Source organism: Ambystoma mexicanum, chromosome 3q (assembly GCF_040938575.1).
Source record: "Ambystoma mexicanum isolate Mex_15411 chromosome 3q, UKY_AmexF1_1, whole genome shotgun sequence".
Classification (NCBI taxonomy): Eukaryota; Metazoa; Chordata; class Amphibia; order Caudata; family Ambystomatidae; genus Ambystoma; species Ambystoma mexicanum.
The window spans coordinates 893,931,438-893,946,797 of NC_090926.1; the positions used below are offsets into that span (position 1 = coordinate 893,931,438).

A 15,360-nucleotide genomic window follows, 5' to 3' on the forward strand; every position below is an offset into this window, starting at 1 on the left:
GTGCGGGGGAGGAAACCGGGACGAACAGCGTTCCTGGCAGCACAATCGGCACAACAGCACAGACTATCATACCCAATATCACTGTGTAAACATCCTAGTAGTGAACCTCTAGGAATAAAATTGCAATGGATTGTAACTAGGAGCAAGTTACGGCGTGAGATCTCAGTGGGTTAAAGCCTATAAGCAAATTGAATTTGGGGAGGGTCTCGATGGTGAAAACCTTGAAGCAAATAATAGGGAATGCCTAGGAGCAAATTGCAGTCTTGTGTGGTGGGGCAACCTAATGGGTAACTCTTTATGGAGGATAATGGAGTGGTAACCCATGAAGAAAACCACAGTGGATGTATGATGCAACCAGAATAATGAGTGAAGGAGTCCTATAGTTCCCAGGTTTATCTAGAAATGTTCACTTGACTCCTTACTTCCTTGGAGATGTATGTTTTTACGCTCATGTATGACACCCAGGTTCTAGTGATCAGAATGTATTACTTATATGAAGACATTTTGGACACGGATCTCAGTGATTTTGTGAACTTCTGACAACTTCCGTTACCAGTATGTGATTATCTGCGTTTTCAAGTTGTTAGTGAGAGTTCAGGTACTCTTCTGATAACTGAAATGGTGTAGCATACAGAAGAGGATTAGAATGAGACTTGTTTGGTGTACCAAGTATTTGTTTTAGTGTTCCATGTTTGAATATGACAACCTTGTAGTTGCTCTATGCCTAAGAATAAATCTATAAAATGGGTAAACAAACCGATGCTTTTAAATGTAGTTTCGGTCACCTACATACCGAGTAGAAGCCGTGCCACCTTATGGTTGTTTGTCATGTATGGTTTCATACATATAGCAACCACATATTAGTCGGACCCCTGAAATGCCCTGTGCATGCAACACTTGCTTGATGACAGAACACACCTCTTTCTGAAGAATACTGATGCAAGAAATATGCCAAAAAAATCTCAACTTGGCCATCACGCTTCAGTTATTTCTGAAGAGGTCTGAGCTTTGTACATCTGCAGTACATGAGCAAAGAAAAAGCCATTTTGAATAAACATGACACACTGACTCATTTGTTCCCTGAAGGAGCCCCTAATATTTGGAATGCTCTCGCAGTTGAAGGTTGCTGGGTCTGCCATCCCTCCTCACTTCAAGAAATAACTTGCTGTTGATAAAGTGTCTTAATAACCGGCCTAAGCTATGTTCTGCTAAAATTGTTTCAACATTATCATTGTATTTGTGTTGCTGACCTATCCTTTTCAACATCGCCAACCCTTTGTCCTCCAACCCCTCAGATTTGCCTTATCTTTGTTTACAGCACTTTTCCTTCTTATGTCTTCCAATACCACTGTTCAAATTCTGTGAAAGCCACTTTCATAGTATTGTTCATACACCAGTGACTTGTGGCCACTGTGGTGGGCAACGTTGGGACTCGAGGGAATTGAAGAAAGTTGAAGTGGCCGAATAACTGCAGTATTCCAGGATGTAGGTTTTGCCCTGGAGTTGGTATGCTGGTTGCAGATGAACTAGGGTGCAGGGGAAGGGCTGATGCAGGAAACCAGAATAGCAGGGTATACAGGCCACAAGACGAGTACAGAAAGCAGGAACCAAGCAACCAAAGACCATATAAATTCAGGTTTGTAGATGCCACGTGAAAGAACAGTGCTAGGTGCCTTAAACAGTGTCTTTAGAGAAAGTAGTTTAAGCTAGGCAGTCCAAAACCACACAAGAACCAATCACAGCACCAAATGTAGGCACAAGCAAAGAAGTTAACTCTTTTCACCCTCGGCACCCCTCTCCTGCCCCCATGTCTGGATATCTATGGTATGGGGCCAATATGTGTTCCGGACAAGCCTCTGCGTGATGTGAAAACACTATGGTGAATATTGGCTCTTAGTTACTGACTATTTATATATGCAGCCGGAGTGACTGATGTCTTGAGAGAGAGAGAAGGTAATGTGGACTGCTGAGGTAAGGAACTCCTAATAGTTTCATGAATAGTGCTTCTCTATGGAGAGAAGGGATGCAGCTATCATTCAGATTGGAGGCTAGGGAGCATAGTGTTTGTTTGGACTTCGGATGGAGATTCAGTTGTCATTAAAGAGAAGCTTACCTATAGCGGTAAGCTCCTGAACTGAGCCGCAAAGCTGTGTTTGGCGGTGTGTGTGTGTGTGTGTGTACTTAGGGATGGTTTTGAATGCCCAGATTTGTGCTTTAAAACACGTGATTGCCTAGGAAATGTTAAGTGAAACAAAAAAATAACATTTTGGTAGCCTATTAACATAAAGGAATGGTTAAATAATGTGTTGAACAGTCATTGATCATTTCTTGCTGTTGTTAACTTGGATATCTTCATTGCCATTGTGTCGGCACAGTGATGCAAAGAGCCTTGTGATGGGCAGTTTCAGAGACATACAGCAATCAATAAAACTGCAGCAAAACCTTTCCAAAAAATAAGTCACTCTTGTGGCATGCATACAGCTGAGTTGGCAAAACTGTGGTACAATAATGTTTGTTTGACCCTCCACTGGAACACTGTTGCACCTCATTTTCACTTGGGGCTGTTGGTGACGAATGGGTGTGAGAATCCGATATTTTAAGCTTGATCTTCTGTCGCCTGTTGGAAAAATGCTTGTGTGTGAATTTACGTCCTTAACTCTGTGTGATATACTGTGGCATTCCTTTTCCATTAACTTCACAAGTGTGAACACCTTTTTGTGGACTTGACTTGTCTGTCAAAAATGCACAAAGTGCTATTTAACAACTTGGCCGTTAACCAACCACTGCCAACAACACTGCTCTTCAAGAACCCCTTGCAATAAGGGTTCATTGCTCACCATATGCACCCTGATCCACCAGTCAATAGTAAGATGGCAAGCCATAGATCACATGCACTCATTGCTCAATCATATTTAAATGTTTGAATGACTCGTCTAGCAAAACTGTTCTATTGTGATGTAGAGCCAGACGTTTAGTCCCCAACTGCTACAAAGGATAATGCATCATGGGCCGATCCAGGGATGTTTTGGTAGCAATGCGTGATCCATGTGTAAATACCAGACACCATGTATAGGTTTATTGAACAGGATATTGAGAATAGTACTTTTTTGCATTTCAGGATAGCTGTTCGTGTGTGCTACACTCAGAACTGGACCACTTTTTATTTTCTTCACTTTCTGCTAGAGTTTTCTAAAGTACAAGTATAGTGAGTATGTTTGCATCCATATTTCACTGGGCATCTTGGTGGTTGATGATTCACTGGTAAGATTATGCAAGACCTCTTTATTGCTAAATAAAGGCCATTTATTTACCAAGAAACTAAACCATAACAATGTGTGGCTTTATAAAGAATGATCTCATAAATAAGTATTTGAAAAGTGATGCCTCCGTGCAAGTCCTCCTTTTGTTGCTTCTCCAGGTCAGGTAAGTATCTCACTACTGAATGTTACTAAATGTCTGTGCTGTATTTGCCTTTTTATGATTCCAACAAAATACATAACAGAAGAACTTCATTTCCCCAAAAAATGTGTTAAATACAAACCCTCCCCTACAGCAACACGTCAAAGTACAGGACTGCCATCAAATCCTTTTGCATACAACTGCAAATTATTAAATGAGCCAATACTTCTACATAGCACAGATGATGAAGGTAAACCTATGAAAGAGCAAATCAAATCTGCAATCTAATTTAGCATTAGGTCAGAGGGGTCACTAATTTAATAAAAAATAAATGTTCAAATAGAATAATTCTCACCTGATCCTTGCCACCACTGTAGATAGCATCCAAGAGATTCTGTCAGCTAGAATTTTTCTAAAAGTATTTACTTTGGTTTTAGTTAACAAAAACCATACGAGCTGCACTTGCATTCAAACTTCTCATGCTAAAGCATTAAGATGATCAACATCTCTCATATAGATGCAGACACAAGAAAGAGGTGGAAACGACAACATTGTGAAAAGTGGGCAACAGTTAAACAGGTAGTCAGTCTGTCAGGACCAACTGATTTCACAGCAGATGCAACTTCATTTTTGTAAATTATGAATTTCCTTTTTATGGACCCCTCAACCTTTTGCTTGTTCCCCTTTTTCTTTTTCAGATGAATTACCTATTTTGGTGGTCAGAGTCCCCGTGCAATAGTAAACCTTTTAGACTCAATATGCGTATATGGTCCTGGGTAACCTATAAAACTCCCAGGCAGTGGGGAGTTTCCCATATTGTTTTGGTTTCACCAGAGCTGCATGTCAATTTACTGCATTGGCAGCTCAACAGAACCTTTCTATACCCATTTCCAAGTCCATTTTGTTCTAGGGTGTTGGTTCAGGGGAACGACAAGGCAGGCCTAAAATGGCTGTTGTGCGCTCAGCTTTGCAAAGACTATTATTTTGAACTGGTGCATACCAGCTTCGGTCCCGGTGCAGACCACATCTTAGTGTGTGAGAAAGGTCTGGGTTGAGTGGCACATTTGTATTAATATTTATATGAAGAACAGGATGTCCCTGTTGGCCCGAAATTACTTACAATGGCACATTGAATGATATCGAGAGTTTTTTTTTTAACCATACCTGTACAGTAGCACAATGATGAGCTTGAGTGGTCAGCCAGTTTCAGAATGTGAGCAAAATGGGACAAATACCAGGAACAAAACGAACACAAAATATTACAAGCTGCCTTAGAAAGGTACCATTCTCCTAGAGGGACAAGTACTTCAAAGTAAAGGATACTGTACAAATATATAACATTATATTTTTATGCTTCATTAGAACTAGTGTTCGGATCAGATAGAGAGTTTGGGAGGGGGGGGAGTTCCCTCTTTAGTAAGTAAGAGAAGCTGAAGGCGAGCTTTAAAGAGATCCACAGTGCGCTGGTTTTAATTGTGGCTGCAGGTTCCAGTGGAGTGGGTGAGTAGTGGGACAGAGGACATGAGAGGCAGTATGCGGGTTGTGATTTAGTGAGGTAAATACTCGAAAGCAAGAACGTTGATGGCTTCGAAGGCTAGGAGAATAAATTTGAAAAGAGAATGGAGAGTCAATCAGCATGGTGTTAGTAGTTAGAAGTGAGGGGAGCATCTGGGTAGATTGTAGAATACAGTTAGTTAAGTTAGCAACGTTGTCTAGCAGGAAGGAGGAGAAGAGCAGTAGGGAGTAAATTAGGTTTATGAAGGAGGATTTGACCAAGTCCAGCACAGAGGTAAACGCAGCAAGTACATTTTTGTAAGGTAGATGTCCATGATTTGTACCAGCGTCATAGTTCCTGACACATTTTCGATTTTATTTAAATGTGATATAGTTGAACATGTCACCATTGCACTTAAAACAAGCATACATACATACATATAAGTAATCAAGCAAAAAACATCACGCCGATCTTAGTATAAATCAAAAACCATGAAATCATGTTCTAATTACACTCCTATACAAATTTAAAACTAGTATTTCATATATCATTTTTTTTAAACTTCTCTTCATTCAATTTTTTGTATAAAAAAAAAGAAGAAACATTCCATATCCATTCATATGTCATAAACATTAACAGAAACAATCTCTCCGACAGAGGTCCACTTCCCTGCACCAATACCCAACCAATGAACACTCCCTTTTGTACAGCCCCTGAGCCCCTCTGGTCACACCACTCTTTCCCACCCAACGCCCACAATGCATGACAATAGTAACATCCTTTCGAATGGGTTGTGTCCTCCGTTTTCTTAATCTTAGATGTATTCGCCCAGCTTTAGCTGCTTATGAAATTTTTCTTGGCAGAGGGCGACGTGCATCGATGTCGAGTCGAAGTCCCTCGAAGGCCTCCGTCGAAGGTGACGTCATCAGGTATACAAGTAGCACGTGCAGTGCCCGTTTTTCCGCAGTACGTGTTGCTTCGGAGAATCGACACGCCTCGATAGTTCTGTGACGGTTATTGTGAAGTAGATAATCGAGATGTCCTCGTCGACCCAGACTACCCCGCATTTGTGGTCAAGAAATGTAAATACTGCGGGTCCAAAATGTCGATCACGGATCCGCACCGAGAATGTCTGTGGTGTCTAGGGGAAGGCCACGACATGGAGGCCTGTACAAAGTGTCGGGCAATGATGGGCAAGGCTTTGCGAGAGAGGAAGGGAAAACTACAGGTAGGTTGAAAACCTGACCGAAAAGCCTCAAGCGTCGAGTCCAGATCCCATGAGGAGAAAGGCAAAAGCATAGGTCTAGGTCCCGAAGTGGTTCACACCACTCTTAGTCTTCGATGAAAAACTCTAAAATAAAATGTTTTAAAAAGTCACCACCAGTCTCCTTCCACCTCGTCTTCGGATGAATTCCCCAAGAGAACGAAATGCCCCACACAACATTCTTCCTCTGAACAATGGGAAGCAATTAGAATTAAAATGATGATGTAGGTTTTTGAAAAGGCTATGCCTCGATCCGCGCCTTCCTCGGAAACCTGCAGGGAGCGTTACCGTACCGACACTTGCACACCCTCGAGCCCGGGTGATCGAAGGAGGAAAGATCGGGAACCATCCAGGACCCTGAGAGAAAAAGATCGCTCGAGTCGACCGCTCGAGGTCACCGCCGCCGCCCAGAACACCTCAAAGGGCGAGCCGTCGAAGAGCGTCTCAACACCCTCAAAGCCAGCTCCGTCGATGACTACTATTTTTCGTCTGCGCCATTGACGCCTTTGTCGACGTCGACTCCGAAGCCCTCGGCGCCAAATGTTTCAAAGGCTCCAATTCAGCCAGAAACTGTTAAAATAGCAGAAAAAGAAAAAGCTGCAAGGACTGCAAAGCCTTTACTCTCTACTGCAACACCTCCTCCAGAAAAAATGTATAAACCTCTACCAAGGAAAGAATATTTTAAGTCCTTAACTTCAGTTTTTGAAGAACAAGAGGTCTGAGGAGGAGGAAAAGGTTCCTTTTGGCCTAGAGTATGGCACCCCGAATGTTCCAGAAAGTCTGATTTCTGAGGAAAGCAGAATGAGGGATCTAGTGGAAACCTTGCATAACGCAAGTGGAATTGATACTTCACCTGAGACAGATTTTGACAGACCAGAACCAGGGGAACATGCCAGTCCCTCATACAGGCAGCTGATGACAAAGGTGGTTGATTATTTAGGATGGGCTAAACCACCAACTCAGTTCATCCAGGATGACCTGACTGACATATTGGATCATGGCCCCACCGAAGATCTGATTTTACCCTTCCATGTAGCCTTACAAAATAAGGTGGCCAGAAATTGGGAGACCCCGGACTCAATTCTTCTTGTGAATAAGTCCCTCACCTCCAAATATCGCCCTTCCAGTAGTGACCCCGGCTATCTGTCCAAACACCCTACTACAGAGTGTCTGGTGGTCCAGGCAGCCACAGCTTCAAATAAGGTGGCGTACCCTTCCATCCCTCCGGATAGGGACGACAAGCGTGTGGATGGTTGGGCATGCAAGGTATTTTCAGCTGGGAGTATGGCGCAAAAATTGGCCAACTCCACATGTGCCTCGGCAACATTTTCGTACACTCTGTGGGAGTGCATTGCAATGGCGGCGGAGCACATACCAGAAGGAAGAAAGTGAAGGATTCCAAGCCATCATTAGAGATGGAAACGAGGCCATACAGGAATCCCTTCAGTCTGTTTTGCACACTGCAGATAGTGTGAGCAGGTCCATGGTCACTAGCACAATGATGCGCATAATTTGCGTGGTTGCGAAAGTCGGGTTTGGCACCAGACGTCCAAGTCCGTCTTTTTTTAAAAAAAATATAACTTTTATTGATCTTTTTTCATTACACAATACAAATAAAACATTGCATCCGATGGAGGTCACCAACCTTAACATTCTATCAATTCATGAGTCCCTGGTTCGTACGCACAAAGTAATAGCAGTATTACAAGTCCACACTTACTCAGCCGTTGTATGGGGCCTCTGGTATACAATTTCCGGTATCCTAGTGAACGTTCTTCCACTTCCCCCAGATCTTATCGGCTTTCCCAGGGCAGCCCCTGGCCGCATACTCGTCACTCCATTGCTATGAATGCGTCTACGTCATTTAGCCATTGTACATGTTCCAGAGTTACATTAGACCCCCACAGTTTAGCTATGTAGCGTTTGATCAGTGCTGTGGAGGTTGAAAACAGTAATTTATCATAGCGTGACATCGCCCCCTCGTCCTCTGCACCCAACAGCATCAGTTTTGGATCTCTAGCCACAGTACAGTCCAGTACCCTAGACAATGTATCACAGCATTGTTGCCAGTATAGTTTGATGTGTGAACAATCCCACAGTATGTGGAATAAAGTGCCCTCCTCCTAGCAACAACGTAGGCAGTTGGTCTGTGGTTTTACCCCAGCGATAGAGTGCTACTCATGGGTAGTAGATTCTATGTAGAATTTTTAGCAGGATCAGGCGAAGTCTGGCTGATATGGCTGTCTCTCTTTGGTACATTAGGATTGTTATCCAGTCTTCTGGCAGGATCTCCCCCACATCCCTCTCCCACTTGGATTTTAGACTCACTAGGTCAGGCGTAGCGAAGGAGGTTTGTTTATTTATTTGTAATGCGCGCCAGACCCAAGGGTAACCGGGCGCAGTGGAGAGAATATGCAAAGCTTACAATGTTACATAGAATTAGTGTTACAAAGTAAGAGCATTATACATTACAGAGGTGATTTTGACATCTATTCGGTCTAGGACTAGGATCCTCTCTATGGGAGTGCAGTCTGCCATATTGCTCAGATCAGGGACGTGACGTTGTAGGGCATGATTTAGCTGTTTGTGTCGATACCGGTCAGTAGCAGGGAGGTTGAATGTACCAACCAGCTCATCGAAGGGTGTGATCCCTCCTCCCGTGATCACATCACCCACTTTTGTTATGCCCGCTGCTATCCAGTTTTGCCATTTCGGGAGTTTATCCAGCTCAGAAATATGTTTGTTTGCCCACAGTTGCTGCACAGGGGTGATTTTTCCCTTCCCAGTGTATGTGCTTGTGTGCCTCTGCCCAGATCGTTGTCCGGTGAGATGACATCGTTTTGGGGGTGGTGTTGTTGGTTTTCCAATATAGGGACTCCAATGGGGTTATTGTCGCCCCTTTTGTGACTTTGGGTTTAATGTGTCAGCAATGGAGCTCCGTGCAGCGTGTAGTTTATTACTGCCATTTGGCTTGCCCAGTAGTATGCCTGTAGACGCGGCAGCCCAATGCCTCCCTCCCAGATGGACCGTTGCAGGGTGTCGAGTGCTAGCCTCAGGTGTCCATTGTTCCATAGGAGTTTCCTGAGGGTTCTGTCAAACCTTTGAAATTCCTGTGTGGGGATGTGTAGTGGGGCATTTTCTGAGGATGTACAGGAATCGTGGCAAGTCCATCATTTTAAATAATGCTGCTCTCCCTAGTAGGGTCAGCGGTAGGGCGTTTCAGTGTTTGACATCTTCAGCAAATCGGTCTATGATTGGATGGAGATTCCTTGATACATATTCATTCAAGTTTGTTGTGATCTGGACCCCCAGATATTGGAAATGGCTACCCTCACCACGAGTTATATCCTCTATGAATGTAGACATCAATGTGGGTGTTGAGTACATAGCTAATACTGTTAAGGTTTGATTCCACAGTGTCCTGGCCATATAAAAACATCTACCCCCTGTGTCCTGCGACACTTCGGAAAGTATGAAGCGTAACCTTTTGTGGATCAGTATAAGGACTCCCCTCTAGCCTGTGGTAAAACCAGCATGCATTGCCATGCGATATTTGCTGCGTCTAAATAGACTGCGGGTTGTGCCTGCTAGGTGGGTCTCGTTGAGTAACTCCACATCTGGCGAGTGCCTATTTAGAGCTTGGATTACAAGTCTTTGCTTAACCCCCCCCCCACCCAGACCATGGACATTCCATGTCAGGAGTCGCAGGGTTTTTATGTCGGAGCCAGATGTTGCCATCTGACGTAGAGGGGCTTCTGTTGAGTAGTGTGTATGAGGTTTTGAGAAGACGCTCAAACTGTTGTCTCACAGTGTGGTGTAGCTTCGTAGGAGTAAGCATGCTGTGCGTTCCGGGCCCATAACAAACCATAGTTAAGAGATTCCCCACCCCCCTCCCTATAACTCATCAATTTGCCGGATCTATTGCCGGAACAAATGTCCACAACTTTTCCTATCCCCCCTCCCTATACTTCCACCCAACCTGAAGTATCTGTCGGCCAAACCAGAACATAAACCATTAAACTAACAAGTCCACCCTCAATGTCGTAGCTTCTAAGCTTTGGTATATAACTTGTAGACAAAGTTGTTACTTATCCTAGTCACCAAGCGACTGTCGTGGGGGTCCAAGCGGTCAGGGCCTCCAGCTATGCGGATATCAGGTTCTACAATTTCGACAGCAGAGTAGTTGCATCACAGTGACATGGTGCCAGCCTGCTGTGCACACTGTTGTATGCCAATGTCCTAATCTCCGCGTCGGTCATTCTCGCCATTCGGCAGTGCATCCAGCGCCTGTTGTGGACACTCGATTGGCGCCCTCTCCGGTCGTGGTCGGTTTCTGCTTTTGCCTTGTCTCCTATTCGGTCTCCAGTCACCTTCCAGATGTCTCTCTGCCCAGTTCCATGCTTCTCTGGGATCCGTGAAATGCACAGTCGTTCCATTAAAGTATACCTTCAGTTGTGCAGGTAATAATAGTCTGTATTTTATGTTAAGGGTCTGAAGGCGCTTCTTGAGTGGGTCAAAGGATTGCCTCGCTTTCTGTACCTATCTGGTGAAGTCTGGGGAAAAAGGCAACTTTGGATCAGTTACATGTTATGGAGCCTTTGGTTCTTGCCATCTGCAGTATGGCATCTCGATCCCTGTAATTCAGGAGCTTTGCTATCACTGTACGGGTGGGAACCGCAGGGATCTGTCTGCCAGGCGGCATCCGATGGGCTCGTTCGATTGAAAAGTATTTTGATAGGGTCTTGGGAGCGAAAAGATCTGCCCTGCCTTCTCCCTCTTCCACTTGTTCCTCCAGCGCCTTGAGGCGAGACAGCGTCTGACATTTGTTGGTTTACAGTCCTCGGGCTATCTTCTGTTTCCGATATGCGACTTTGACAGATCAGTCAGACTAAGCAGGTGAGTTGAACAAAGGTCAGTCTTTATTGACTCAGAAAAACATAGAAATAAATCAAGATTTCAGATCTCTTGTTTCAGCAGAAGTTGCTGTAGTTGTAGGTTTTCGGAGAGGGTAAGGCAGAAACCTCGGGTTAGTCCTCATAAGCCCAGTGATAGGGACTTGTTGCCTTCTCGCTTCCAAAACGGATCTGCAAGAAAGAAGAGAATACCCGGTCAATCCCTCTTCTCTCTCTGATTTATATAGGGGCTGGATCCTCTTCAACCAATCAGGGCTCTCCTTCCCCCCCATGAGGCATGAAAAACCCTCCCGAGCCCCCCCCCCTGCCCTTCTGTCGCATGATGCATCCCAGCCATGTGCCGCGAGGTGAAGACAGGGTGTTTTGTTTTCAGAGCCCTTCATCCTAGGTAAGGCGCAAATGTTTTTAATGTTTTGTTTCTCTGAATTATCTGCTTTCAATCTTCTTCCGCGTGGCCGTACATATGGTCCCTTTGATCTTCTCCGATCCTCCCCCACGTTGTGGCGTCTCGGCCCAAAAACCCCTTTGGGGTCCGTGACTCGCTGGAATCCGAGCAAACGCTGGTCCTGTCCAGCTGCGTCCACAACCCCGCAGCTTCCTGGCCACTGGCTCGTCTCCCTTGACTCTCGCTCCGGCTGCACGTTCGTGCCACGGTCCCCACAACTCTCGTGCAGCACGCTGCCGCCCGTGCACTGGCCAGTCCTCCACCTTGTCACTTTTTCTCGCCGTGGATTTGGGTCGCCATTACCGAATCCCATGAGAGCCGTGACTCGGTCAGCACCTATGTCTGCCCCCCACCATGGAGATTGATTTCCTCCTTTGGTCCCCTCCTCCGCAGACCGTGCCATCTCCTCAGACTTGGGCTCTGTTTGGCCTGTGGGTTCTTCCGTGCTTTCGGCGTCCCCCTCCTTAGTGTCCTCACTAGTCTTCAGGCTGTCACAGCGACCTTCGGCTTCCCCCGTTTGAGTCGTGAGTTTTTGCAGATCATGGTGTAGCAGCTACACTTCTGTACTTGTGTCATCCATCTTCTTTTCCATAGAGGTTCTTGAGTTGGGAATGGCATTCATAACATCCTTCAAGGATATGTCCTCTTCTGTTCCCAGTGCGTCGCCAGTTTTGGCCTGCTCTTGTGGGGAGGGCTTGGGCAGGGGTCGTGTACTACTTCATTTTACTCTGTGTTGACGCAGCTTTTGCCCTGCCTTTCTCCATTGTGGTTTGGCAATTGGTGGTTTGCAGGGAATCGTTCTAACTCTATTGTTGTTTGTAGAGTGATTCAAACTAATGGAGTGTGCACTCTAGGTTTACCAGTATGAGGGAATGTTTCTTTGTTGTCACTATTGTGGCAAGGTTTCTGTGGGCACCAGACACGCAGGGAACGTTGGCTAGAAGGTATTATAATGGGGCGTTACTGCCCATAGATAGTTGAGTACCGTCTGCAGTGGGCGGCAGGGCTACCAGAGGTCAGTTGCTGCTATAGCCTCTACCACCGTTTCGCGTTTTCTATTTCTTCTGATCTTGTAATGGCAAAGCAGAGCGTCACATGCAGTAGTGTCCAGCTTTTAATAAGTGCTCCTCACCTGTGTGCAATTATGTCCGTTGTACTTCTTGTCAGAGCGCCACGCAGCCTCTGTCTGTGGCGTGTGAAAGTGTACTTGTGATATCTCAGGCCCACAGGGGTTCAATGCAAGCACTCCGTCCTTGGTTTTGTCCGCCGTCACGTCTTGTAGATGTGTTTGAGAGCTCGTCTCTAGATATATTCGCCTTAGGTCCAGCGGGCCGCTTTTGAACAGACTCACTGGTCAACTAGCACTCAACTTCAGCTGTCTCTTATTTATTCACCCTGCACTGCTGGAGGTTTTGCCATGCTCCAGGCATTATATGTAGCTCACTTTTTGTAGGTTTCCATACCAGTTCCACGACTGGGGCGGCGTTATGGCCGCTTCATGCAGACACGCGTGTAGTAGTAGTGCAGTAGGGGCACCGTTGGCTCACAGCCTGAGCGTCGGACAGGTCTAGACATCCGATTCCTATTTTCCTGGAAGGGAGGTATGGTGCAGGTGCCCCGCGTGGGCCGCGCCCGCAGAGGACGTTTGTTTCAACTCTGGTCTCCCGGCAGGCGTTATGCTCCCGGATCTTCCGGCCACGCTTCCCAGAGTCCTCAGTAAATGTGTACCAGTGCACGACTGTATCGGGAACGGATTGTGGAACTCGTCCCCACCGGGATGGTGTGCCGGGGGAGGTCCAGACTCGTCGCTTCCTACTGCACTGTTGGTCACGAGCACCGTCTCGCCAAGGGTCCACCAGTGTCCACTGGTGAATCACTCTCTCTCCTCGATACAGAGCTGTAGGTGACAGCGCTTGTCCGCTTCCACAGGCGAGCCCGACACCCGCATCAGAGGCCTCCTGCAGCTAGGATCGATGTGCGCTCTCCCCCTGTCACTGCAGCGCATTCGATCCGTTGCAGGATGTCTGCTTCTGCGGGGACCCTCCGTAGTTTGCACCTCCTCCGATTCCCTAGCTCCGGCGGCCATCTTGCCTGATCGTCGCAGTCAATCACGTTGTACTTCCCCAGCAGATAGTTCTCATCTGTCCTGTAGCAGAGAGGAACAAGGGATGGTACTCCCCATATTTTTTGATCCCCAAAAAAGGATAGAGGACTGAGATCCATCATGGTTACTCTTTCTCAGATCCTTCAGGCCCTTCAACTTCAGGATTAGTTGGTGTCATTGGACCTTCAGGATGCTTATTTTCATGTGCCAATCAATCTCAAGCACAGAAAATACCTGAGGTTCGCAGTTGGCGACTCGCGTTATCAGTTTCGAGTCCTACCATTCGGGTTAACCTCCGCCCGAGGGTCTTCACCAAGTTGATGGCTGTGTTGGCAGCGCACCTCCGAAGAGGAGGGATTCACGTCTACCCCTACCTGCACGATTGGTTGCTCAGGGCGCGTTCTGCCGATCAAGCCCTGAATTATCAAAGTCACCTGCCACTTCCGCTACAGACTTGGCTTCTCCCTAAATTTCAAGACGTCATAAATGACACCTTCTCAACAGCTCCAGTACATAGGGGCTGTACTAGACACCTCCTTGGGAAAGAGCTAGTCTCCCAAGTCGAAGGCCTCAAGACATTCTTCGGATGCTTTCCACATTCCAAAATGCCCAAAATCTCCAGGCCTACGACTTCTTGAGGTTGCTTGGCCTCATGGCATCCTGCATTTTCCTAGTGCCAGAAGCACGCCTGTGGATGAGATCCCTTCAATGGGTTCTAAAGACTAATGGTCCCAGTTCTGAGGACAAATGATGGATCTCCTTCAGATTCCTAACAAGGTTCGGCAGGATCTTCTGTGGTGGACTTGCACAGAGAACATTCTAAAAGGAGAACATTTTTGGCAACCATGGCCGGAGATTACAGTAGTGACTGACCCCTCACTCATGGGGTGGGGAGCCCATGCCAACGATCTGACAATCAGCGGTAGTTGGTCTCTATCGGAGTCCAAATTACACATCAACCCTTTTAGAGCTGAGAGCAATCAGACTAGCGCTGAAGGCTTTTCTGCCATTTGTCAATGGAAAAAATGTCCTGATAATGACAGACAACACAGTGGCCATGCATTACCTAAACAAAAGAGTAGGTGTAGGGTCACTCCCTTTGTGCAGAGAGGCAATGCGGCTCTGGTATTGGGCAATTCAAGAAGGAATCTCCTTAACGGCAGCTCATCTAGCCAGGGAGGAGAATATGATGGCGGATGCTCTGAGCCAGCAGAGTACGGTGTCCCACGAGTGGGAACTGGCTCAGGAAGTCCTTCAGGAGATCTTCACCCTTTGGGGAACCCCTCAAGTAGACTTGTTTGCGACTGGAATGAACCGGAAGTGTGAAAAGTATTGCTCAAGGGAATTTCCCCCGAGAGGAGCCCTAGGTGACGTGTTCGTGGTGGAGTGGAACTTCCCACTGCTATAGGCGTTCCCTCCGATTCCCGTCATTCCTCAAGTCATCAGGAGATTGAGACGGGTTGGAAACCGCATGATCCGAATAGCCCCGGATTGGGCCAGGAGAACATGGTACCCGGACCTTCTAGACATGTCTATCTGTCCTCCGTTACGTCTTCCTCCGAGAGAGGACCTTCTCTCACAAATGGGTGGCCAGGATCTCCATCCAGAGGTCAGGACTCTCAACCTTCATGCTTGGTATCTGAAAGGCTGAGATACAAGGATTAGGACCTTCCAGATGACGTCATGGAGGTGTTGCTTTCGGCCAGAAGGCCAGCAACAAAATCTTTGTACCGTTGCCGC

The 15,360-nt window shown here is 46.4% G+C and overlaps 1 protein-coding gene across 9 annotated transcripts in view; it reads left to right on the top strand.

Annotated features, from left to right (window-relative positions):
* HELZ (helicase with zinc finger) overlaps positions 1–15,360 on the top strand; it is a 2,743,493-nt gene that overhangs the window by 552,198 nt on the left and 2,175,935 nt on the right. The gene's annotated exons all lie outside the window — the stretch shown is intronic.